This window comes from Bos mutus, chromosome 18 (genome assembly GCF_027580195.1).
Source record: "Bos mutus isolate GX-2022 chromosome 18, NWIPB_WYAK_1.1, whole genome shotgun sequence".
NCBI lineage: Eukaryota > Metazoa > Chordata > Mammalia > Artiodactyla > Bovidae > Bos > Bos mutus.
The window spans coordinates 11,233,903-11,260,311 of NC_091634.1; positions in this window are offsets into that span (position 1 = coordinate 11,233,903).

Sequence of the window (26,409 nt, forward strand, 5' to 3'; positions counted from 1 at the left end):
AAAATTATATAGGAAAAAATAGCCTAGCTTCATGATGAAAAGAAAAAAGAATCATTCAGTGGCTCGTTCATGGCATCCCACTTGTCCAAAGGGCTGGCAGGCGCTGCTGTCAGTCTTTGCTTCCTGTTGGGAACTTGGGTCCTGAGCCTCACCACCGCCTTCTCCAATCAGATGAAGGGTTGGGGGACCAGCGAGGAAAAGCCTGGCTTGGGAAGGAGAAACCCTGGCAGGCTTCTGGACTGACTGACAGAGGAGGACCAGAGGTGCAGAGTAGTGAGAGAGTAATACTGGGAATTCGCTGGCAGTCCTGTGGTTAGGACTCCCTGCTTTCTTTTTTTTGACTGCACCTCATGGCATGTGGGATCTTAGTTCCCCCACCGGGGATTGAACCTGTGCCCTCTCATTGGGAGTGCAGAGTCTTAATCACTGGACCGCCCGGGAAGTCCTAAGGACTCTGTGCTTTCACTGCAGAGGGCTGGGCTTCAATCCCTGGTGGGGGAACTAAGATCCCATAAGTGGTTTGGTGTGGCTAAAAAAAAAAAAATGTAATATTGCTGATATTACCATTCATAATAGGGAGTATGTGAGTTAATAATAATAGTAAATAGTGATTATTATAACAAAATAGGGAATAAGAGCCTGAGCAACAAATAATACAAGTATCAGTAATGGTAGCTATAGTTAATGGGAATATTGGTCCTTTAAAAGAGTCTTACCAGATGCCAGGCTTGGGCTAAGGTTGTGTGCATCCATCTTTCTCATTTAATTTTCCATATAATTCTTAGATGGCATGATTTGGGGAAATGCAGGCTAAGAACGGCAAAGTAATTTAACCCACAGCAAGTCATATATTTATTATGTACCAGGTAGTGGTTTAAGGGCTGTACTTGGATTAACATATTTAATCTAACCAACCATCCTGTGAATTAAATATTGTTGTCGTTCAGTTGATAAGTCATGTCCAACTTTTTGTGAACCCATGGATTGCAGCACACCAGGCTTCCCTGTCCCTCACCATCTCCCAGTGCTTGCTCAAACTCATGTCCATTGATTTGGTGACACCATCTAACCATCTTGTCCTCTGTCATCCCCTTCTCCTCCTGCCTTCAATCTTCCCTAGCATAATGGCTTTTTCCAATGAGTCGGCTCTTCATATCAGGTGGACAAGGTATTGGGGCTTCAGCTTCAACATCAGTCCTTCCAATGAATATTCAGGGTTGATTTCCTTTAGGCTTGACTGGTTTGATTTCCTTGCAGTCCAAGGGACTCTCAAGGGTCTTCTCCAGCAGCACAATTTGAAAGCATCAGTTCACTGGTGCTCAACCTTTTTTATGGTTCAACTCTCACATCTGTACATGACTACTGGAAAAACCATAGCTTTGACTATACGGACCTTCGTTGGCAAAGTGGTGGCTCTGCTTTTTGAATTAAATATTAATGAATTAAGTAGTAATCATCTGCTTTTTATAAGATGAGAAACTAGGCCCAGAGAGGTCAAGTAACTTACCTCGTGTCACCCAGCTAATAAGCAATGGAGTTCAAGTCTGAACCCAGGCTGCCCAGCCTTATAGAGTATGATCACAAGCGCTGTAACTTTTCCCTCAGCTTAACTAAATTTTAGATAGACTTTTCCTGCCTCTAAACCACTGTACTCCCTCTCACCCTCATCCCTTCCAGAATCCAGACAGCCTAACCACAGATGCCCCGACCTCCTGTTTCTTAGAGCATGTACTTTAGAAGACTTGTCGTCATAAATTCTTTGCCCTTTTGAGATGTATGCGTGCGTGCTAAGTCACTTCAGTCAAGTCTAACTCTTTGCAATTCTATGGACTGTAGCCTGCCAGGCTCCTCTGTCCGAGGGATTCTCCAGTCAAGAATACTGAAGTGGGTTGCATATAAATCTCTAAAAGCCTCTTGCCAGTTTTACAACCCAGGAACTGTCATTAAAAAGGACCTGGGATCTATCTCTTTGAAATATAAACATCAAAGGAGACAGTACATCTGTCTCCCAGTTTCCTGACTTCATTGGGGGCCTTTCTCCAAGTTGTGACACTGCTCCTTGCCCTGATGTTGCAAGACAGTTTCCTTTTCCCTTGGGTGAAGACAATTAGCAAACAGAGATGACCTGCCACCTCTACTTCCCACCCCAATTCTTAAAAACTCAACTGCCTGTGTTTCAGCCAAGTTGAGTTCAGACTGAATTCTAGCCTCTGACTCTTAATTGGAATGGCTTTTTTTTTTTTTCCTTCTATTTTTTGGCCATGCTGGGAAGCACGTGGGATCTGTTCCTTGACCAGGGCTTAAACCGTGTTCCTTGCAGTGGGAGCACTGTGTCTTAACCGCTGGACCACCAGGAAGTCCACCTTATTGGAGCATCTTTTTTTTTTTTTATTACTATTATCTAATTTTATTTATTTTTGTATTTATTTGGCTGCATTGGGTCTCTGTTGCTGAATGTCGGCTTTCTCTGGTTGCGGCAAGAGGGGGCTACTCTTCATTGCAGTGCTTGGGCTTCCTGCTGCGGTGGCTTCTTTTGTTGCTGAGCGTGGGCTCGAGGGCACGGGATTGATAGTTGTGGCCCCCAGGCTGAGTTCCTCCGTGACTCGTGGGATCTTCCCAGATCAGGGATTAAACCCACATCTCCAGCATTGACAGGCGGATTGTTTACCACTGAGCCAAGAGGGAAGCCCTGGAACACCTTGGAATGAAGATTGTTAACTTAACCTGTGTGATTTTCGCTTTGATAAGCAAGACCTGTTAACCAGCAGGTTACACTCTTTAGAGGTGACTCTGAGTCTGTATTTTGCCGTCTTAGTAGTCTAAGTCAGAGGACTCCTGGGTTTCAAGGGTGTTGAGACTGGAAATCATCCTCTTATCACCTCTCATTCTGTGGGGGTGGGAGTTTTCTAATTTTTGGAGGAAGTTCCAAATTCGGGAAGTGGGTGCTGACGGATAATATGTTTCAAAAAGTAAAATCAGCTCTTATACAGATCCAGGATGTCCAAGATTTTATTTAACTCATTTATGAATGAGAGGACCCTTACGTAAAATGTTGCAACCAGTTCAAAGGAGAATTCCAAGAGCACATGCATATAGGCGATCGGGAATGCTAAAAGAACTGGTCAGTATCCAGAGAGAAATAGTCAACGATAATCTGCCAGGCAGGAATATTTGCATTGTTATCACTTTATATCATTTTAGTATTACTATCATAGTTAAATTTTTTTTTCATTTGTTTTGATGACCATTTTTAAAGTCTTTATTGAATTTGTTACAATATTGCTTCTGGTTTATGTTTTAGTGTTTTGACTGCAAGGCATGTGGATCTTAGCTCCCTGACCAGGGATCGAGCTTGCATCCTGCTCCCCTGCTGCTTTGGAAAGCAAAGTCTTAACCACTGGACCTTTAGTGATTAAGATAACAGAAATTTATTGACTCACAGTTCGGACCATTGCAAATAATTTTTGTTTGGTAAAGAAAATAATTTCTGACAGAATGACTTCTGCCCAGTAAACAATAAAGCCCCAGAGAGTAAGGTTTTATCACCCTGTAAGACAAGAATTCATGTTGAATCTCATTTTTTAAAGCGTCTTTTTATGTGGACTATTTTTTAAAAAGTATTTATTCGATTTACTTCAATATTGTTTCTGTTTTCTGTTTTGTTTTTTTTTTGCCACTAGGCATGTGGTCCTCTTAGCTCCCCAACCAGGTATGAGATCCAAACCCCTGCATTGGAAGGTGAACAGTCTTAACCACTGGACTGCCAGGGACATTTCAGCATTCTTTCTTTTGTTGACTAAATATACTTCCATCTGGTCTATAGGCTTTTATTTATATATTTTAATATTTGACTCTGCTCAGTTTTATATTTGACTGTGCTGGGCACCCAGGCACCTTTTTACAGTCGGGATTCTGGCCCGCCCCTGGCTGGCTACGCTCCCCAGGTTCCCCACACCCCGAGATTCCCCACAGCCCCCCAGGTTTCCCCACAGGAAAGCTTTCTCTGGTTGCAGCGAGCGGGGCTACTCCTCGTTGTGGTGCTTGGGCTTCTCACTGTGGTGGCTTCTCTTTGTTTCCAAGCACCGGGCTCTAGGAATATTGGCTCGGCTTAGTAGCCTTGAGGCATGTTCGATCCCTGCTCATCTACAGGCTTTTGAATTAACTGTATTCCTTGCGTTTAAATCTCAGCTTTGTTACTACTCTATACCAGTCTTCTTATCATTTGTAAAGTTAATATCTAAACTTTACGGAATTTGAGCCCTAATCAATAATAAATAAGAAGACATATCCCTATTACCCACAGAGAATCAGATAATCCCTGAATGGGTCTGTTATATGTGGTTCCCCTTTTATCTTATTTCTAAGTTTTAGGCCATCATGGCCCAACAGAAGTATATTGCAAAACACACTTAAATTACATATGTAAATAACAATTTTCTAGTATTCATGTTAAACAGGTAAAAAGAGAAGATCCAATTCTTTTTTATATGATCTTTGTAGTTAAAAAATATTTTACAGTGCAAGATATTTAATCTTGAGAGTCTCTTGGACTGCAAGGAGATCCAACCAGTCCATCCTAAAGGAGATCAGTCTTGGGTGTTCATTAGAAGGACTGATGTTGAGGCTGAAACTCCAATACTTGGGCCACCTGATGTGAAGAGTTGACTCATTGGAAAAGACCCTGATCCTGGGAAAGATTGAGGGCGGGAGGAGAAGGGGACAACAGAGGATGAGATGGTTGGATGGCATCACCGACTCAATGGACATGGGTTTGGGTGGACTCTGGGAGTTGGTGATGGACAGGGAGGCCTGGCGTGCTGCGGTTCATGGGGTCGCAGAGAGTCAGACACGAATGAGCAACTGAACTGAATATATTTAATGTTATCACAACAAAACAGTATTTCTTCTTATACAATATTCTGAACAGCCACAAAAAATGAAAACCTAAATCCAGTCTTTTGAACCAAATCTGGGACATCAAAATGCTTTTTCCTCATAGTCTTATGTGCACACTATTTAATACATAATAGAAATTCTATTATAACAAATACAAGAGTGAACATTAAGTGTATTTGTTGTGTTCTGTCTTACCTGCAGCTGGCTTCCTAGGTGGCGCTGGTGGTAAAGAGCTTGCCTGCCAATGCAGGAGACGTAGAGACTCGGGTTCAGTCCCTAGGTTGAGAAAAATTCCCTGGAGAAGGGCATGGCAACCCACTCCAATATACATGCCTGGGAAATCCCATGGACAGAGGAGCCTGGCGGGCTACAGTCCATGGAGATCTCAGAGTCAGACCAGGACTGAGCGACCAACACCTTCACTTTTCATTATCATTTAAATATATAGTCAGTGTGAAAGCATTATTCATAAGATATTTTGGGGGTGGATGTACTAAGTCTTCGGAGTCTAATGTGTATCTTATGGTTATGTTACATTTTAGTTCCCACTAGCTGCGTTTTAAGTGCTCAATATCTAAAGCTTTAGAGCTTTGTATAAATGAAGATATATTGTGTGTCCTTTTGGGGGAAAGGCTTCTTTCACTCAGTGAAATATGGTATTGTCAAGTTTGTTTATTCATTCTTCTATTGCTGGACACCTGTTTCCAGTTTGGGGCTGTTATGTTATAAAGCTGGTGTGAGTGTTCTTATATATTTGTTTTTACAAACACAGGCTTTCATTTCTCTGGCATAAATATTGAATGGAATTGCTGTGTCAAAGGATGGGGGTATATTAAGTTTAATAAGAAACTAGCAGACCCTTTTCAAAATCGGCTATCCACCTCCTGCGATGGAAATGTGGAGTCTTAACCACTGGACCACCAGAAAGTGAAAGTGAAAGTCTCTTGGTTGTGTCCGACTCTTTGCAACCCCATGGACTATACAGTCAGTCTATAGCATCCTCCAGGCCAGAATACTTTCCCTTCTCCAGGGGATCGTCCCAACCCAGGGGTCGAACCCAAGTCTCCCTATTGCAGGCGGATTCTTTACCAGCTGAGCCACCAGGGAAGCCCTAGTCCCTAATCATTTGGAGTAACCTTTCACTAGTGTGGTATCTAAGAGGATAATGGGAGGAGCTTCGTGGAGCGTTGAGAAGAAATAAAATAGGAGAGCATGCAAGTATATGGGACCAGAAAAGCCTAGGCTGATTTCTAGGCAGAATTAAGGGCCAACTGAAGGTTATATATCATAGATTTAAAGTCAGAATTTTCAACAGGGTCAAGTGATTTTCTTCTAGTTTGAGAGAAAGGTAAAAATGGAGTTGGTCTTATGGTTGTCCGGGGGAAGGATGGGGAGAAAGGATAGTTAGGGAGTTTGGAATATAGTGCAGTACAGACTGCTATATTTAAAATGGATAACCAAGAAGGACCTACCGTATAGCAAATGGAACTCTGCTCATTGTTTTGTGCAGCCTGGATGGGAGAGGAGTTGGGGGAGACAGGACGCATGTGTGTATGGCTGAGTCCCTTCGCTGTTCATCTGAGACTAGTTCATCTGCTATGCCCCAATACAAATAAAAAGTTTTTATAAAATGGAGTTGGTATTGCTAAGCGAGGACTCTGAAATGAAGCCAGGAGGCTAGTAAGGAAGTGTGACTTCTGCACGCTCAGCCTGGATGGAATCTGATGTTTTGATTAGATCACCGGCCAGAAATTCAAGATACTTACCACACACTGCCCTAAAGTGACTCGTGACCTTCTGTCTACTTGTTGGACTTCTATCCTAAAACAACTTGTGATTCCCTAAGGACAAATATTTTCTGACTCTCGTTAGAGTCAGTCACAATTCTCACCTGGCAGCTTTTAACAACCTTGTGGCTTTTTGTCTTTATGAGTCCCTGACTTTTCCTCTTCCTCGGAACACTCTTTTGCCTTTACCTCGTCTGTGTCTCCCAAACTGCAATTTGTAAAACCACCAATAAACTCTTTTTTAAAAATTCGCAGCCTCCTGCATTCTTTTTTGGGGGGTTGACACCAGCTCTGATCACTTACATCACTCTGGTACAAGCATGAGTGGGTAGAAAGTTGGATATTGGCAGATTGCCTTACAAAACACGATCAAGTCAGGGACTTGAGAGTATATGCAAAAATGTGATTCTAAGGCTGAAGAGTGGAATTTAAGGTTGAAAGGGAGGGACTTTAGGACCTGAGGGCCATGGCAGACAATCTATTCATTTGTTTAACATCCAGTTCCAGTTCAGTCCCTCAGTCTCAGTCGTGTCCGACTCTTTGCGACCCCATGAATTGCAGCACGCCAGGCCTCCCTGTCCATCACCAACTCCTAGAGTTCATCCAAACTCATGTCCATCGAGTCGGTGATGCCATCCAGCCATCTCATCCTCTGTCGTCCCCTTCTCCTCCTGCCCCCAATCCCTCCCAGCATTAGGGTATTTTCCAATGAGTCAACTCTTTGCATCAGGTGGCCAAAGTATTGGAATTTCAGCTTTAGCATCAGTCCTTCCAATGAACACCCAGGACTGATCTCCTTTAGGATGGACTGGTTGGATCTTCTTGCAGTCCAAGGGACTCTCAAGAGTCTTCTCCAACACCATAGTTCAAAAGCATCAATACTTCAGCACTCAGCTTTCTTCTCAGTCCAACTCTCACATCCATACATGACCACTGGAAAAACCATAGCCTTGACTAGACAGACCTTTGTTGGCAAAGTAATGTCTCTGCTTTTGAAGATGCTATCTAGGTTGGTCATAACTTTCCTTCCAAGGAGTAAGCGTCTTTTAATTTCATGGCTGCAATCACCATCTGCAGTGAATTTGGAGCCCAGAAAAATAAAGTCTGACACTGTTTCCACTGTTTCCGCATCTATTTGCCATGAAGTGATGGGACCAGATGCTGTGATCTTCGTTTTCTGAATGTTGAGCTTTAAGCCAACTTTTTCACTCTCCTCTTTCACTTTCGTCACTTTCATTGTTTAACGTATTTATATTTAATACTTACCATGGGTAAGGCATCATGCCGAGTGGTGGGATATAGCTTTGAAAAAGAAGTCATGGTTTATCTGAAAAAGAATATAGATATAGATATGTATGTATCTGAATCACATCGCTGCACACTTGAAACTATCACAACATTGTAAATCAACTATGCTTCAGTTAAAAAAAAGAACGCCAGAATAAATCCAAGCACGTATACTTAACATCTATGTGCGTGTATGTGCTTGGCTGCTCAGTCGTGTCTGACTCTTTGCGACCCCATGAACTGTAGCCCACCAAGCTCCTCTGTCCATGGGATTTTTTTCTCTAGTAAGGATACTGGAGCAGGTTGCCATTTCTTCCTTCAAGGGATCTTCCTGACCCAGGGATCAAACCCCCATCTCCTGCATTGGCAGGTGGATTCTTTACCACAGAGCCACCTGGGAAGCCTTCACTTTATATACATATATATATTAAGGGGAATTCCCTGGCTGTCCAGTGGTTAGGGCACCACATTCTCACTGCTGGCATCCAGGGTTCAATCCCTGGTCAGGGAACTAGCTACCAAGAAAAAATCATGATTCCTGCCCCTGTGAGGTGGAATATGGTTGAGTGGTTAAGAGCTTGGATTCTGGAACCACACTGCTTGCTTTCAAATCTTGGTTCTGCCAACTAACATCAGAACCACTTGGGCAAGTTATTCAACTTCCCTGTGCCTCAGTTTCTCCATCTTTAAGAGAAAAGCAATCTAGAGGTAAGGAAATACTCAAAAAATGATGGGGATGTCAGAAGGATGCAGGAAGACATCTTAAAGAGGCTTCTTATGACCAAATCTGGAACAAATTGAACGTCAGATTAAATAAAGATAGTAAAGGATTATCGGGCTTCCCTGGTGGCATGTTGGTAAAGAATCCACCTGCCAATGCAGGAGATTTGAGTTTGATTCCTGGGTTGGGAAGTTTCCCCTGGAGAAGGAAATGGCAGTCCACTCCAGTATTCTTGCCTGGGAAATCCCATGGACAGAGGAGCCTGGCAGGTCCCAGTCCATGGTGTTGCAAAAGAGTTGGACACAACTTAGCCACTAAACAACAGCAATAAAAAAAGGATTATACTCCACTAAATGAACAAGAATTCATGACTACAGACTGATTTAAAATAAAAGGAGCAAAAGCACATTCCTAGAGTTACAAATTAAAGAATGATGTAGAAGGAATAATTATCATTGTACAGGTCACCATTTGACAACCTTTATAATGACAATTCAAGCAAGATTCAACCATAGATACTGTGATATTGTGATTTATAATAAGAAACCTATATTTGTCTTCATCCTGGTTTCTGACGCAGAGCTCCTAAAATGCTTGAAAATTCCTAAGTGATAAGAGTGGTAAAAGAGTCTTGATATTTATAATAAACCCCTTTCAACCACACCTGAGTTTATGCTTATGAGGTGACTTTTGGAAAGCACCTGAGGATGGGGGCTGGTTATCTGGGGAATCAACCATGTAATTAGAGAGGTTGGAATTTTCAGGCCCTCCCAACCCCCACCTCCCAGGAAGAGGGAGGGGCTGGAGGTTGAAATCGATCACCAATGGCCAATGATTTAATCAACTGTGTCTAGGTAATGAAGCCTCCACCCCAAACCCCAAAAGCCTCCACCAAAACCCCCAAAAAGATGGGGTTCAGAGAGCTTCCGGGTCGATGAACTGTGGAGGTGTTAGGAGGATGGTGTGTCTGGAACTCCCCCCCCGCTCCTGGGATCTTGCCTTGTGCATCTCCTCCTTCTGGCTGTTTCTGAGTTACATCCTTTTGTAATAAACCAGTAATCCGGTAAGTAAAATGTCTTTCTGAGTTCTTTATTAAAATTTTTTTAAGTTGATTATGTTGTATTTTCATTTTATTCAGTTCAAGACATTATCTTTTTTCCCCTCTTCTTCTATTTTGGCAACACAGCATGCAGGATCTTTGTTCCCCAACCAGGGATCAAACTCAGGCTCCCTGCCTTGGGAGAGAGGAGTCTTAGCCACTGGACCACCAGGGAAGTCCCTCTCTGAGTTCTTTGAGTTGTTCGAGCAAATTAACCAACACCAAGGAGAGGGTTGTGGGAACCTCTGAGCTATACATAGCCCATCAGTCAGAAGCGCAGGTGACAACCTGGACTTGTGATTGACATCTGTAGTTGGTAGCGGCTGAGCTTTTAACCTGTGGAATCCAACGCTATCTCTCAGTAGATAGTGTCAGAATTGAGTTACTTGCTTGTAGTGTTGGAAAAAAACATACAGGTTTAAATTAGTGGATTTAACCCTCCTACACTGTTGGTGGGACTCTAAATTGGTACAGCCACTGTGGAGAACAGTATGGAGGTTCCTTAAAGAACTAAAAATAGAACTATCACTCCTGGGCATATATCCAGAAAAAATCATAATTCAAAAAGATACATGCACCCCAATATTCACTGGGGCTATTTACAATAGCCAGAATATGATATCATATGATATTTGTCTTTCTCTGACTTACTTCACTTTAATACAATAATTTCTAGGCCCATCCATGTTGCTGCAAATGGCATTATTTCATTCTTTTTATGGCTGAGTAATATTCCATTATATATATATATATATATATATATATATGTGTGTGTGTGTACATTTATATATATATATTACAGATGCAAACACTGAGGTACAAACAAGATTAACTGTTTCCTCAAAGCTTCCCAGAACAGAGATTTGGACCCAGGGAGTCCGACCTCAGACGGTGCCCCTTGAACAACTAGTTCACACATTAGGTTTTGGGGGACGCAAATGGGAAAGCCCTGCCCTAACTTCTGCGTCTTGCCATTTAGTGCCGTGCTGTTCAATACGGCAGCCACTAGCCACATGTGCTGCGTATATCTAACTTTTTTTGGTTTCCACTTCCTGCTCTTTTAAAACTTTATCTTGGCTGTGCTAGGTCTTCACTGCAGCCAGTAGGTTTCTCTAGTTTCGGTTGAGCGGGAGTTAATCTCTAACCCCTGTGCTCCAGCTTCTGATTGCGGCAGCTTCTCCTACTGCAAAGCACGGGCTCAGTAGTTGTGGCGCTTGGGCTTCGTTGCGGTGAGGCATGTGGGATCTTCCTGGACCAGGGATCGAACCCGTGACCCATGAATTGGCAGGCAGATTCAGGGAAGTCCTGTCCCTACATTTAACTTTAAATGATTAAAATTAAATAAAAAACGTAAATTCAATTTCTCAGTGCTCTTTGAGTGCTCAGATAACCACCTGTGGCCGTTGTATGAACAGTTTCAGACATAAAATTTCCCATTATTACAGCTGTCAGTGGACATAAGCAATAAACAAACTGTAATAGGAATAGAAAATTTTGAGTGAGTGTTTGAGCCAAACAGAGCAATAGCCCAGGAGACACAGATTCAAGAAGCACTTGAATTGTGTTTCGCTAGACTACAAAAAGAGGGAGGCTTGTAAGAGCAAAAACCACAAAATTACCTAAATTGTTTGTCAAGAGTCAGGACTGGAAGTAGCGAGAAGTAAGGGTGCCGTTTAAGCAAGGATTGGTTGGGATCCAAAGTGGGTTGCTTAGTTACAACGGGAGTTCTTGAGACCATAAGGTTGCAGCTGGCAGCTGCTAGCGGATATTATTTTGAAAATGGCTGGTGGTATCCTCAAATCCAGTACAGTTCAGAAAATGCAAGTTCTCAAGTGATGCAGGAATGGGTCTGAAACCACATCCGCAGTGGCCACTCAGCTCCATTTTGAAAGACAACCACAGTTACCCCATTTGAATTTTTAAATGCATTTTCTTTCATGGTTAAAGCAGATGAACTTCTTCTGATGTGCCACAAAACTTGCTGATCTTTAAAATTTAAGTTAGCTTGGGAATTCCCTGGTGGTCCAGTGGTTAGGATTCTGCGCTTTCACTGCTGAGGGTCTGGGTTCGATACCTGGCAGGGGAATTAAGATCCCACATGTCGAGCAGTGAGGCCAAAAAAAGAGAAAGTTTGTTAGCTCATATATAAGCCAGAATGAGTTCCTGGAATCTCAATATATGAAAATTTCTTCCATCACAGCACTGGACCCTAGTGGATAAGATGGAAGAGGTGGAAAAGGTGTATAATTTCAGTCCCCACAGCAGAGGTGATGTTGATGAGCAATGGGGCTGGGTTAGCTGGTGTGTCAGCAACAGACTGGGGAAAAATTTAGCCAGCTGGACATTTCCTCTCCTCACTCTTAGCTTTAATCTTTATTATTATTTTTTTTTGCAGGCTTTTCATCTGCCCCCATAGGCCTGTTATTTTTTCCTACTCTCCACCCTCCCTCTGACATATCTATCATCAGCATAAATTCAGTTATTAGTCTATTGTAATCCTAATTGCTTTGATCCATATCATGATGAATTTCCAGTGGGCTGAATCAGAATTATTTTTGTGCTAGAATTGTGTCTCTCCTTGGTTTGCTTTAGGTTGCATGCATGCTAAGTCGCTTCATTCGTGTCCATCTCTGTGCCACCTTAGCATCCTCTGTTCATGGAATTCTCCAGGCAAGAATACTGGAGTGGGTTGCCATGCCCCTTCCAGGGGATCTTCCTGACCCAGGGATCAAACTCAGGTGTCCTGCATTGGCAGGCCGGTTCTTTACCACTAGCGCAAGCTGGGAAACCTTTCTTTAGATTAGGTAAAGGAAGAAGATGAATGTGGAGTTTGAGGTGGAGAGATCTAGTTTGTATTCTATGTTTATTACCTATGTGGATTTGGGCAGGTGACTTTACCTCTGTGAGCCACTTGCCTCATTTTGTAAAATGAAGATCATCACATGTGCTTCCTAGGGGTTAAAGTGAAAGTCGCTCAGTTGTGTCCAACTCTTTATAGTCCATGGAATTCTCCAGGCCAGAATACTGGAGTGGGTAGCCTTTCCCTTCTCCAGGGAAACTTCCCAACCCAGGGATCAAACCCAGGTCTCCCTCACTGCAGGTGGATTCTTTACCAGCTGAACCACAGGGGAAGCCCAAGAATACTGGAGTGGGTAGCCTGTCCCTTCTCCAGTGGATCTTTCTGACCCAGGAATCAACTTGGGGTCTTTTGCATTGCAGGCAGATTCTTTACCAACTGAGCTATCAGGGAAGCCCTCTTAGGGTTAGCATGAAAATAGTGACAATTAGGTCTGTAACAGCCCTAGGTGGGTAGAACATTTAATGACTGGTAGCTGCTGTCATTTGCAGACACTTTGCTTTCTGAGTTCTGCACTTGTAATTCTTCAGGGCAATACGTACATCATGTGGCACAGAATGCCACATTCAGAAGCAAGATCTGGGGTTTCAAGCCACTGGATTAGAAATCTACAAGGTGGGACTTCCTTGGTGGTGGTTAAGACTTGGAGCTTCCACTGCAAGGGGTGGAGGTTCGATCCCTGATTGGGGAAATTCCACATGCCAGAAAAAACAAACAAAAACAAAAAAGAAATTTATAAGGTGGGAGTTTACAAATGCCATCAGCCATCACAGCTATGGATTGAAACCCAAGTTGGAGTTGGAGTTTGTGGGCTTTATTTACTTACTACCTTGTTAGTTTATATGAAAAATCTGACAATGTGGCTTCAATGAATGAAAAAAAGTGAAAGCAAAAGATGCTCAGTCATGTCTTAGTGAGCCCATGGACTGTAGCCTGCCAGGCTTCTCTGTACTTGGGATTTCCCAGGCAAGAATACTGGAGTGGGTTGCCATTTTCTTCTCCAAGGATCTTCCTGACCCAGGGATCCAACCTGGGTCTCTTGCATTATAGGCAGATTTTTTTTACTATCTGAGCCACCAGAGAAGCCCGTGACTTTAATAAAAACACACTTAAATGTGGTTGTTAGGGAAAAATCTGATAGGATGTGCTCTAGCATATATTAAAGAAAATCCAGAATATCCTAGTCCCTGCTTTTGAAAAAACAATTGTCAAGCCCTTGCAAGGCAATCTCTAGATTCCACCTGTCCAACAGAACCTCCAGTGACCATGGAAGTGGTCTGTAGCCTATGTTGTGCACTGTGCTAGCAATGAGCTCATGGGTGCATGTTTAAAGGTGGTGAGTGAGAGACATCAAAGTTTTAATTTTGTTTAATTTGAATTAAATTTAAGCAGCCGCGTGTGGCCTGTGACTACCTTGTTGGACAGCGAAGCTCTGGTCCGACAGCCTGAGTGCCGGTGAAAGTAGGAGGCTTGTTCTTGTAACCGGGTTGGATGAGCAAACAGTGGTTCCTGGTTCGGGATCTAAGCATTGACATCGTTCCTCCCTGATTATGCAAGTCTGTTATTGAGGACTAGTCTGCTTTCAGAATCAGCCTGGCCATTGAGTTTCTCTGAGCCTTGGTTACCCAATCTGTCAAATGAGGGATAATCATATTCCTTTTGCAAGGCCTTTTGTGAAGGCAGCCTAAAATTCTAAGCCAGCCTTTTCTCGGCTGCGTGACCTTGGGCACATTACTTAACCTTTTTCGGCTTTAGTATCGTTACCTTTAAGATGGGAGTGAATGTTACCTTCCTCCTAAGATTGTTGGGAGGATTAAGAAGTATTTGTCAAGTACTTAGAGCAGTGCCCAGGGCGTGATACAACCTATATATGTATTTGCTCTTATATTAATAATATGCTTGTGGACAAAATCTGTAGGCCAGGAAGTCAATTTAGTAAGTCTCCACCCGTGCTTTTGGAGTCTTTCTTTTCTGTGTGTCTTAGAATTTCTTTTTCCTGTGTTATGTTAACCATTTATAAAACCACATTTGATATTACCTTTTTTAAAAGACTGAAGTTGATATATAACATTTCAGGTGTACATTCTTATTTTCAGATTATTTTCCATTGTAGGTTATTACAAGATAGTGAATGTAGTTCCCCATGCTATACAGTAGGCCCTTGTTGTTTATATTTTATATATAATAGTGTGTCTCTTGGAGAAGGAAATGGCAACCCACTCCAGTGTTCTTGCCTAGAGAATCCCAGGGACGGGGGAGCCTGGTAGGTCTATGGGGTCACACAGAGTCGGACATGACTGAAGCGACTTAGCAGCAGCAGTGTGTATCTGTTAATCCCAAACTCCCAATTTATCCCTCCCCCCTTTCCCCTTTGGTAACCATGAGTTTGTTTCCTGTGTCTGTGTGTCTGTTTCTGTTTTATAAATTTATCTGTATTCGTTTTTAGATTCCACATATAAGTGATATCATATAATATTTGTCTTTGTCTGGCTTACTTCACTTAATATGATAATCCATTCACTATTATATATATTTTTCAATTTATTTTATTGAAGTATATTTGATTTACGTGTTATGATGTTTTTGAGCAAGGCTATGCTTTGTTTCATGATGTGTTTCTTTCAGTTTCACAAATATGTTTTGTACCGTTTTTGGTGTCAAATACATTTCTTACCCCAATGTGTACAAACAAATTTCAAAAGCACTGCTTTAATATTTTTAAATTGCAAAGATCTCAAAGTTGCTGAAAAGTTGCAAGTACAGTACAAAGAAATTATTTTTCCCAAACCATATGAAAATGAGTTGCCAAACTTATGCTCCAACACTTATAGGTATTTAATGTATTTCCTACACACAGGATCATCTCTTACATAACAAAAGTATAACCTCAGAAATAAAAACATATTAGCAGTGATGAATTACTACCATCTAATCTTCATGCTGGGACTTCCCAAGTGGCTCAATAGTAAAGAACCCGCCTTCCAACGCAGGAGACATAAGAGACTCGGGTTCAATTCCTGGGTCAGGAAGATGCCCTGGAGAAGGAAATGGCAACCCACTCCAGTATTCTTGCCTGGAAAATGCCATGGACAGAGGAGTCTGGTGGGCTACAGTCCATGGGGTCACAAAGCGTCAGACATGACTGAGCGACTGAGCGCTAATTTTCATGCTCCATTCAAGTGTCACCATTGTCCCAATAATGGTGTTTACAGCAGAGGTTCCACTCCAGGCTCTTGCATTGCATCTTGTTGTCATGTCTCTTTTGCTTCCTTTAGTCTGGAAAATTTTTTCATTCTTTCCTTGACCTCCGTGACTCTTGTGAACATTACAAGGCCAGTTTTGGCTAGGATGCCCATGAATTGGTGTTCGTCTGATATCTTCTCCTGATCAGATTCTAGTCATGCGCTTCTGGCAGGAGGGTCACAGAAGTGATGTTAGGATCTTACATCCATCAGGATGTTGATGCTAAGGTGGAGTCTTTCAGCCTTCTCCACTGTAAAAGTTACTCTTTTCCTCTTTGTGATTAATATGTTTTCTGGGAAGGTCTTTTGGGGTCATGTAAATACCCTGTTCATCGTCAAAACTCTCAATTTATTCATTTATTTAGTCATATCAGGATAAACTCACAGCGTCAAAGAACTGTAATCTATTACAGTCACTGTTTATTTTGATGTTCCAGTTGTTCCCAATTTGACCTGCCTTTTCCAGCTGGTTCCAGGTCATTTTGGCCTGTTCCCCTCATCATGTTTTCTTTTCTTTCATTTTAGAAGCTAAGTGATTTAAAAACATTTTTTTTAAATTGGAGTAGAGTTGAATTACATTGCTGTGTTAGTTTCAGTTGTACAGCAAAATGAGTCAGTTATATACACACACATATGCGTGTATACATTTACTAATATATATATATATATATATATATATATATATATATATATATTGGGCTTCCTGGTGGCTCACTGGTAAAGAATCCACCTGCAGTGCAGGAGATGCAAGAGATGCGGGTTCAATCCTTGGGTTGGGAAGATCCCCTGGAGGAGGGCATGGCAACCCATTTCAGTATTCTTGTCTGAAAAATCCCATGGACAGAGGAGCCTGGTGGGTTACAGTCCATGGGGTCCCAGAGTCAGGCATGACTGAAGTGACAGAGCACGCACATACATATATGTATATATACACATTTATATGTATATATTTACATATATTAATAAATGTATGCCTATAGATCCCCTGGAGAAGGGAAAGGCTACCTACTCCAGTATTCTGGCCTGGAGAATTCCATGGACTGTATAGTCCATGGGGTCGCAAAGAGTCGGACATGACTGAGTGATTTTCACGTCACTTCACACATGCCTATGTACACACACACACACATACACACCCTTTTTTAGAATCTTTTCCCATATAGGCGATTACAGAGTACTGAGTAGAGTTCTCTGTGCTAAACAGTAGGTCCTTGTTAGTTATCTATTTTGTGTATCCCATCATTCTTTACACATCATTTTGCTTCCTGGCACAGCAGGGAATGGCAACGCACTCCAGTATTCTTGCCTGGAAAGTCCCATGGACACAGGAGCCTGGAAGGTTGCAGTCTACGGGGTAGCAAGAGTCGGATACCAGTGAGCCACCAAGTGCACACACACAGCCCAGCAATAGGGCTCGCCTTGTATTTGGTCTGTCCCAGTTCTAGAAGTAGGCTTTATTCCGAGAAGCCCTGATCTATTGCACTAGAGAGTGACATTTAGAAACTAGGAGTTTGAAGTTACATGTGGTCATTGCTGTTGGCTCTTACTGCATCCAGGATCTCTCAGTGGGCAGAGGTAGGGAGTGTGTGTGTGTGTGTGTGTGTGTGTAGATATAGGTTAAGGAGGCATTCTTACATGAACAATTTAAAGAGATAGAGGAAAGCAACAGAATGGGAAAGACTAGACATCTCAAGAAAATTGGAGATATCAAGGGAACATTTCATGTAAGAATGGGCATGATAAAGGGAAAAAAATGGTAAGGACCTAATAGAAGTAGATGAGATTAAGAAGAGGTGAAAAGAATACAAAGAACTATACAAAAAAGTATTGATGACCTAGATAACCACAATGGTATGGTCACTCACCTAGAGCCAGACATCCTGGAGTGTGAAGTCAAATGAGTCTTAGGGAGCATTACTACAAACAAAGCTAGTGGAGATGATGGAATTCCAGCTGAGCTATTTAAAATCCTAAAAGAGAATGCTGTTAAAGTGCTGCACTCAATATGTTAGCAAATTTGGAAAACTCAGCAGTGGCCACACGACTGGAAAAGGTCAGTTTTCATTCTAGTCCCAAAGAAGGGCAATGCCAAATTATGTTCAAACGACTGTACAGTTGTGCTTATTTCACATGGTAGCAAGGTTATGCTCAAAATCCTTCAAGCTAGGCTTCAGCAGTACATGAACCAAGAACTTCCAGGTATCATGCTGGGTTTAGAAAAGGCAGAGGAACCAGAGATTTACATCTATATTAAAAAATTTTTTTAAAACTTAAAATATACCGATAAGGGTTTCTTTATTCAATCTTTGATGAGAAGCCTAGGCTTTTTTTTTTTTTTTTTTTGAAATACAATTAATTTACAATGTTGTGATATTCAGGTGTACAGCAAGGTGATCATATATACATACATGTGTTTGTGTATATAAACAAATATATATAGATATATACTTTTATATATTCTTTTCTACTATAGGTTATTACAAGATATTGAATATAGTTCCCTGTGATTTACAGTAGGTCCTTATGGGTTATCTGCTCCATATATAACAGTGTGTATATTTTCATCTCAAACTCCTCATTTATCCCTTCCCCTCCCCCACTTTCCCCTGTGATAACCATATGTTTGTTGTCTGTGTCTCCGAGTCTATTTCTGTTTGGCAAATAAGTTCATTCGTATCATTTTTTAAGATTTCACATATAAATGATAACATATAATATTTGTCTTTCTCTCTCTGCCTTGCTTCACTCAGTATGATAATCTCTAGGGCCATCCATGTTGCTGAAAATGGCATCATTTCATTCTTTTTTATGGTTGAATAATATTCCACCTGTATTTATTTCTACATTTGTCTTTCTATATTGAAAGTCATGAGTTTACATTATCTCCAATTCCAACCCAGCACTATGGGGCTCATTCTGGGTTTCTCCCTTTATATCATTGTAGCTCACTTTTCTGGCAGTGAAAAAACTGGCTCCTGGTGCTCCTGATATATTTACCTATTTGCCGGATCCTCCTGAGAGTAACCAGTCTCTTATGGCTGCCACTGCCTGCTCCCCTGGGCCCTGGGGGTGGATTACCTATTCCATCTGAGCCCTGACACCCTATTCCTGGCGACTCCAACCCCTCTTCCAGACAATACTTGTTTGTGCTGAGGAAGGGAAAGGAAAGGAAGAGATCGATGTGTTTAAAATAGAATAAGGACTTCCCTGGTGATCCAGTAGCTAGGACTCCGCACTCCCAATGCAGGGGGCCTGGGTTTGATCCCTGGTCAGGGAACTAGTCCCCACAGGCAGCAACTAAGAGTTTGTGTGCCCCAACTGAAGATCCTATGTGCTGCAGTGAAGACCCAGAGCAGCTAAACAAATAAATATTTTTAAAAACTTCCTTTCCATATAAAATACATAGATTATCGTTTTGCTCTTCCAATTTCTACTTAGAAGCCCCTAGCCATTCTTTCCTTTCCTTTTCTGTTTCTTGTTATTAATACTTGGTTCCGTTTAAGTTAAGTGTTCTTTTACTGAACTGGACATATCTTAAAAATCTTTTTAGTGCGATGCTCACTGTAACAGAAGTCAGAGAAGAAAGGAAAAGGAGGTGAAAGAGGAAGAAGATGAAGAGCAGCAGAATCTAGTTACATAAAAAACAACAGGGGGGAAATGATACAACCTGTGTGTGTGTGTGCCGTGCGTGTCCTGCTCTTTGAAACCCCATGGGCTGCAGCCCACCAGGCTTCTCTGGCCATGGGATTTTCCAGGCAAGAATACTGGAGTGGGTGGCCATTTCCTTCTCCAGAGAATGTTCCTCACCAAGGGATCAAACCCATGTCTCCTGCATTGGCAGGCAGACTCTTTACCACTGAGCCACATGAGAAGCCCTGACATAATCTCATCCCTGTATTTTTCCCAAGGTTGGACCTTTGAGGTCCTTGTTTGTGCTTGAGAAACGGATTTCAACATCAGGCAGGGCTTTTTGGGGATGAGGCGGGTGTGACAGGGGACAGAGGGAGAGACTGCCCGAACTGGTCTTGCTGGTTTCTCTTCTTCCCAAGTTTGCGTTTTTAACGAAGGGCTCATTTAATTTCAGTTACATAAATAATACACGAATACTTTCTCGCTGTAAAAACATTCAAGTGAAGTGAAGTTGCTTAGTCGTACCCAACTCTTTGTGACCCCATGGTTAGTAGCCTGCACCAAGCTCCTCTGTCCATGAGATTTTCAAGGCAAGAGTACTGGAGTGGGTTGCCATTTCCTTCTCCAGGGAATCTTCTCAACCCAGGGATCGAACCCAGGTCTCTCACATTGTAGACAGACGCTTTACCATCTGAGCCACCAGGGAAGTCCAAAAACATTCAAACAATATATATATAGAGAGAGAGAAAAAAAAGCCCTTTTGAGAAATGGGCAGTCAACCAGTGGCAGAGGGAGGAATTTGGAAGGCAATGTGGAAATATTTTTCAAAATGACGAATGCACATCACTTTTGGGTTGGCAGTTTTCCTCATAGGAATTTATCTTACAGGCATGGATCATATGGCCAGCACGAGGTCTGCCCAAGTGATATTAATTACAGTAATGGTCGAGGTGGCAAAAACTAGAAATCTCCTAAGTGTTTATTAAGAGTGGGCTGGCTAAGTTAATTATGGTACATTCAGACCGTTTGATGCTCTAAGGGTATTTGGAAAAAAAAAATGAGGCACATATAGAGTTTTGTAAGAAATTAAAACTGTGTATAAATAATAATGCAAATATTCAAATAGAGTCCGTGGCTAAAGGGGAAAAACAAAACAAAACACAAGGCACATCCTATGTATTAGTCTGGAAAAACCTTGAAGATAATCTCAAGTTAAAAATTAAAGTAAGATGCAGAATTGTGTGTCACGATGGTGTTAAATGGGTTTCCCAGGTGGCGCAGTGGTAAACAATCCACCTGCTAACGCAATAGACTGCAGTTAGATCCTGGGTCGGGAAGATTCCCTGGAGGAAGAAATTCCCTGGAGGCAACCCACTCCAGTATTCTTGCCTGGAAAATCCCATGGACAGCGGAGCCTGACGGGCTACAGTCCATGGGGTCACAAAGATTCAGACACGACTGAGCTCACACGCATCGTGTTAAAAACGATCCATGTGTGAACACTTGTATATGCCTAAAACCCCTCAGGAAATTCACACAAGGCAATAACTAGTTCTGACTTGGCAAGAAATTGGGTGGCCACGGAACGGGCGTGGGCGGAGATTTTCCCATCCTTCCTGATGCATCCTTTCTATCCTTCCCATGGCTTTTCTGAGCCTCAGTTTCCCCGCTTGGAAAGGAAGGGTCATGACAAGGGACACTGGAGTTCTCTTTCTGGAGCTGGCATAGAATGGCTTAGTGAGAGGCCTTGTCACCCCCCTACCTCCACCCCCCTGTCTGGGGCTTCACAGAGAACTCACTCCAACTTTCTGCTTTATCTGGTGATAAAGAGACACCAGCACCTCACTGTTTATAGCATCATTATTTCCAATAATGTCAAGACATGGAAGCAACTTAAGTGCCTGTTAACAGGTGAATGGATAAAGAAGACGTGGAATATATTGGAATATTACCCACAAAAAAGAATGAACTATGCCATTTGCAGCAATATGGATGAACCTAGAGATTATCTATGTAACAGAAACAGACTCAGACATAGAAAACAAACGTATGAAAACAAACTTCAACAAAGGCGGGAGAGGGGTAAATTGGAACTATCAATTAACAGATGCACCCTGCTATACATAAAATAGATAACAAGAATTTTACTGTCTAGCATAGGGAACCATATTCAGTATCTTGTACTAAAATTTAATGGAAAAGAATAGAAAAAAAGAATATATATGTTTGTGTATAATGGAATCACTTTACTGCACACATGGAAATAACATAATGTGTAAATCAACAATACTTAAAAAAAAAGTCAGTAGCATTTGCAGCCATCAGTCTGTAGTCAGATGCACAAGTGGATTTTCTTAATTTTTTGGCAATCTCTGGCAAGTAAGGGGCAAGATAACCCAGTCCTTTCCAGTATCTCTGCATTGCCACATTCACCCTCAGGCTTGGGTCCCACTGTGGGTTTCCCCTCCAGGAGTCTCAAGAGCCATCAGGGTTCTCTCTCTGCAGAGACCTCTGGTGAGTGAGGAGTGGGCTCCTGTGGGCTGTCACTCACCCAGCCTAATAAGTGACCTGTGTCAGCCCATCTCAGTTCTACATGGCAGGAGCTCCACTGCCTGGTCCAAAATCCTGCTCCTCCACCCATGTGTGACTTTGGCCAAGTCCCTTCTAGCTTTCTGTGCCTCAGTTTCCTCATCTGTAAAATGGAAGATATCCTAATTAGCTAATGTATCTAGACCTGCTCTAAGAGGGTAGCCACTAGCGATCTGGCCCTTTAAATGTGGCTGCTCTAAACAGAGGTGCGCTATCAACGTAAAGTAGGGCCTGCATTTGGAAGACTTCGTATGTGTATAGCTGATCCTGATCACAGAGCCAGTGGTCCCGCTGTTCGCTGAATCCAGGGTAGGCAAGGACAGAGTTAAGAGGCTGGAAGAAAATGCAAGGAGCAGTATTTATTCACTCCCGGCTGGTACAGCAGCCCTAGCAGTAGACTCACTGTATTCGCTCCTCTTCATGGCTGACCCAACAGACACAGCCCTGAGGCAGCAGTAACGCGGCCCCTTTCTAGGTGGAGCTCACACATTCCAAGCGAGTACCTCATGATGGGCATGTGCAGTGCTATAAATGATCTCAGCTCTTACACCGTCATTATTTACAAAATGTGGGGCCAGAGAGCCTGAACACGCTATCTTAGTTAACTTGCTCTCTCCTTACAGTATAAAAAAATGAAAGAATGTACAGTAAGTCATTCGTAATTTCTATGTTGATCACATCCTAAAGTGATAATATTCTGAATGTGTTGGATTTAGTATGATTTATTTCACCTTTTTCTCTTTCCTTTTTTTTAAATGTAGTTACCAGAAAATGTAGAATTACATTTGAAGCTCACCGTTATAGTTCTGTTGGATGGTGCTGGTTTAGAAAAACTGTGGGCACTCGAACATTAGCTGCTACTTCAAGCAGCCCTCAGAGCCCATTTTTTGTTCTGACAGTCACTGATTGGTTTTCTCCACAGCTTTAATGAGGTACAATTGACAAAAATTGTACGTGCTTATGGTGCACAAAATGATGATTTGATATACATATACATGGTGAAATAATTACCACAATCAGGCTAATAGTGCAGGACAGCGAAGCCTGGCATGCTGCAGTCCATGGGGTTGCAAAGAATCAGACATGAGTTAGCAACTGAACACCACCACCACCTCATGTAGTCACATTGTGTATGTGTGTGTGTGGTGATCTACTTACTCTTTAGTGATTTTCAAGTAAATAATACATAGCATTAATTAAAGTCACCATGCTGTGTGTTCATTCAAAAAACTAAGATCATGGCATCCGGTCCCATCACTTCATGGCAAATAGATGGGAAAACAATGGAAACAGTGACAGACTTTATTTTGGGGGGCTCCAAAATCACTGTAGATGGTGACTGCAGCCATGAAATTAAAAGATGCTTGCTCCTTGGAAGAAAAGCTATGACCAACCTAGACAGTATATTAAAAAGCAGAGATGTTACTTTGCCAACAAAGGTCCACCTAGTCAAAGCTATGGTTTTTCCAGTAGTCATGTATGGCTGTGAGAGTTGGACTATAAAGAAAGCTGAGTATGGAAGAATCGATGCTTTTGAATCATGGTGTTGGAGAAGACTCTTGAGAGTCCCTTAGACTGCAAGGAGATCCAACTAGTCTATCCTAAAGGAAATCTGTCCTGAATATTCATTGGAAGGACTGATACTGAAGCTGAAGCTCCAATACTTTGGCCACCTGATCGAAGAAATGACTCATTGGAAAAGACCCTGATGCTGAGAAAATTGAAGGCAGGAGGAGAAGGGGACAACAGAGGATGAAATGGTTGGATGGCATCACTGACTCGATGGACATGAGTTTGAGCAAACTTCGGGAGTTGGTGATGGACGGTGAAGCCTGGTGTGCTGCAGTCCATGGGGTCACAAAGAGTCAGGTACGACTGCGCAACTGAACTGAACTGAACTGATGCTGTATGCTAGATTCCCAGAAATTAATCATCTTATAAAAACAAGTTCTTTCCCTTTGACTAATATATATCCATTTTACCTGATGGCTATTTTTTATTGTTTTTTGTTGGTTGGTTGGTTTTTTCATCTTTTAAACATTTATTGAAAGTGAGCTGGGAAACAAGCAGATACCGATCTCAGCACTCAGGAGCTTTGTGGGTTTTGTTTTGTTTTTTTTTTGTATTATTATTTATTTATTTCTGGCTATGCTGGGTCTTGTTGCTCGGGCTTTTCTCTAGTTGCAGAGGACAGGGGCTACTCTCTAGTTTTGCTGGGCAGGCTTCTCATTGTGTGGCTTCTTTCGTCATGGAGCACAGGTTTTAGGGCACCCAGGCTTCAGTCGTTGTGGCTCAGGGGCTTAGTTGCTGTGTGGCGTGTGGGATCTTCCCTGATCAGGGATGGAACCTGTGTCCCTTGCATGGGCATGCAAATTCTTTACCACTGAGGTACCAGGGAAGCCTGGTTGGTTAGTTTTTAGATTATGAAATTAGGACAGATGGCCAGCATTTACAGAATTCTGTGTGATTCTTGAATATCTCTCAAATCTATTCATCCCTTTCTACTGCTTGAGTCCGGGCTACCTCTTCTCTTGACCGCTCCCACCGTTCTCCAAGATTCTGTGCTCAGGTCCGCTTGCGGTCACCAATCCTGGTCCCAATAGTTAGTCCTTCCTTACTTCTGGGCATCTGGGAGGATCACCCTTTCCGGCCTTAAAGAAACATGTGGCCACGTGACTTGTTGTGGCCAATGAAATAAGAGCGGAAATGACACGGGACGCTTCAGCGTGGACGCATTTAAACTTACATGCGTCTCCTTTTTCTGTATCCTTGTTGCGATAACCACCAACCTTCCAAATGGAAGATCTTTTGTCAGCCAGGGTCGTAGTGTGAGGACGACGTGGAACAGAGTGAGGAATGATGCTCACAAGGAGTAAACCATCTTTGAGCCACTGAATTCTGGAGCCGTCCCCGCAGCATAACCTAGCCTATCCTGACAGATGTGTTCTTCACCCCCTTCACTTGCCCTGCAATTGGAATCTTTTGCAAAGCAAGCCGAGTTCACTGTCTATCACCCTTTCATGACTCCCAGCACTGTCAGAGGCAGACCAAGTGCTTTTTGTGGCCCTACCTACCCTTCTACGTGATGCAGACTCCTTCCTGCCTCTTATGCCTCTCCCCCACCCTTATTTACATTTGTATTCTGAATGTAAATAAGTTGTCCTGAACTTCTGTTTACCGGAAGCATTGTAGTCTTATGCTCACTTCCTGGTTTTTCTGTGTGCTGTTCCTTCTACCCAGAATGCTTTTCCCGGGTCCTGCCCTCTACCTGGCTGACACCTACGCCTCTTTAAAGACTCACCTCAGATATCCTCTCCAACAGGAAGACCTCTCTGACCTCCAGTCTCGCTCAGAGGCTTCCTTTGGAACTCCCACAGTCCCTGGGCTTCCTCCATAGCTGTTCTGATCACTCTAGATCATCTCAATCTGAGGAATAAGTATATCTCCACCACTGGAGTCCCTTGAGGGCAGGGCTGGGCGAAGAGGAGGGTTTCAAGAAAAGTTTGTTCAATGAATAATAAATAAATTCAGATGTTAAACAGAGCTCTCTGTCACAGGGTTTCTGAGAAGTGGGGCGATATCTCTTCTGCTATTTTCCCTTCATTTCTCTGTGGGAGCCTTTCTTCTGATCCAGCATTTAACAGCTGGCATAATTCATTCCTGAATACTGCAGGGAAGTGGCTGTGGTTTCTGTGGAAAGTCCCAGACAAATTCTTGTTTTCTTGGATCCTCTAACCAATTCTATCGAAATTTCTTTGCTGAAGCCACCCTCATCAGCTTTTATTTTTACATTTTCCGCAACCTTTTTAATGAAAATTTTCGAACATAGAGAAAATCTGAAATAACTTCATAGTGAACACTCATCACCTAGATTCAAAGATTACTTCTTAAAGCTACTTGCTTTATCACATATCCACTCACCTTCCCATCTGTCTACCCGTTACTCCCTCTGATTTTTATTTTGCCTTTCAAAGTACACTTCTCTCTCAATGCTATCCCATGTGTAAAAATAATGAGTGTTCAATATTTATTTTCTGTTTTATTTTACTTATTTAGATTTTACTTTTCATATAGAGTTTAAATACACCAAAATACACAATCTTAAGCACTCTTAGACTTATGACAAGCGTGTAGATCCGTGCTAACCAGATTCCTATTATGAATCAGAACCTTACCACCTTTCAGAGGGTTCCCTTGCACATTTTCTGGATCAATTTCTGGGTTTCAGAGAGGAGTAGGGGGGGTGGGGGTAATGTGGTGGAAAGTGGGAGGCCAAACTTTGAAGACCATCTTAGACCATG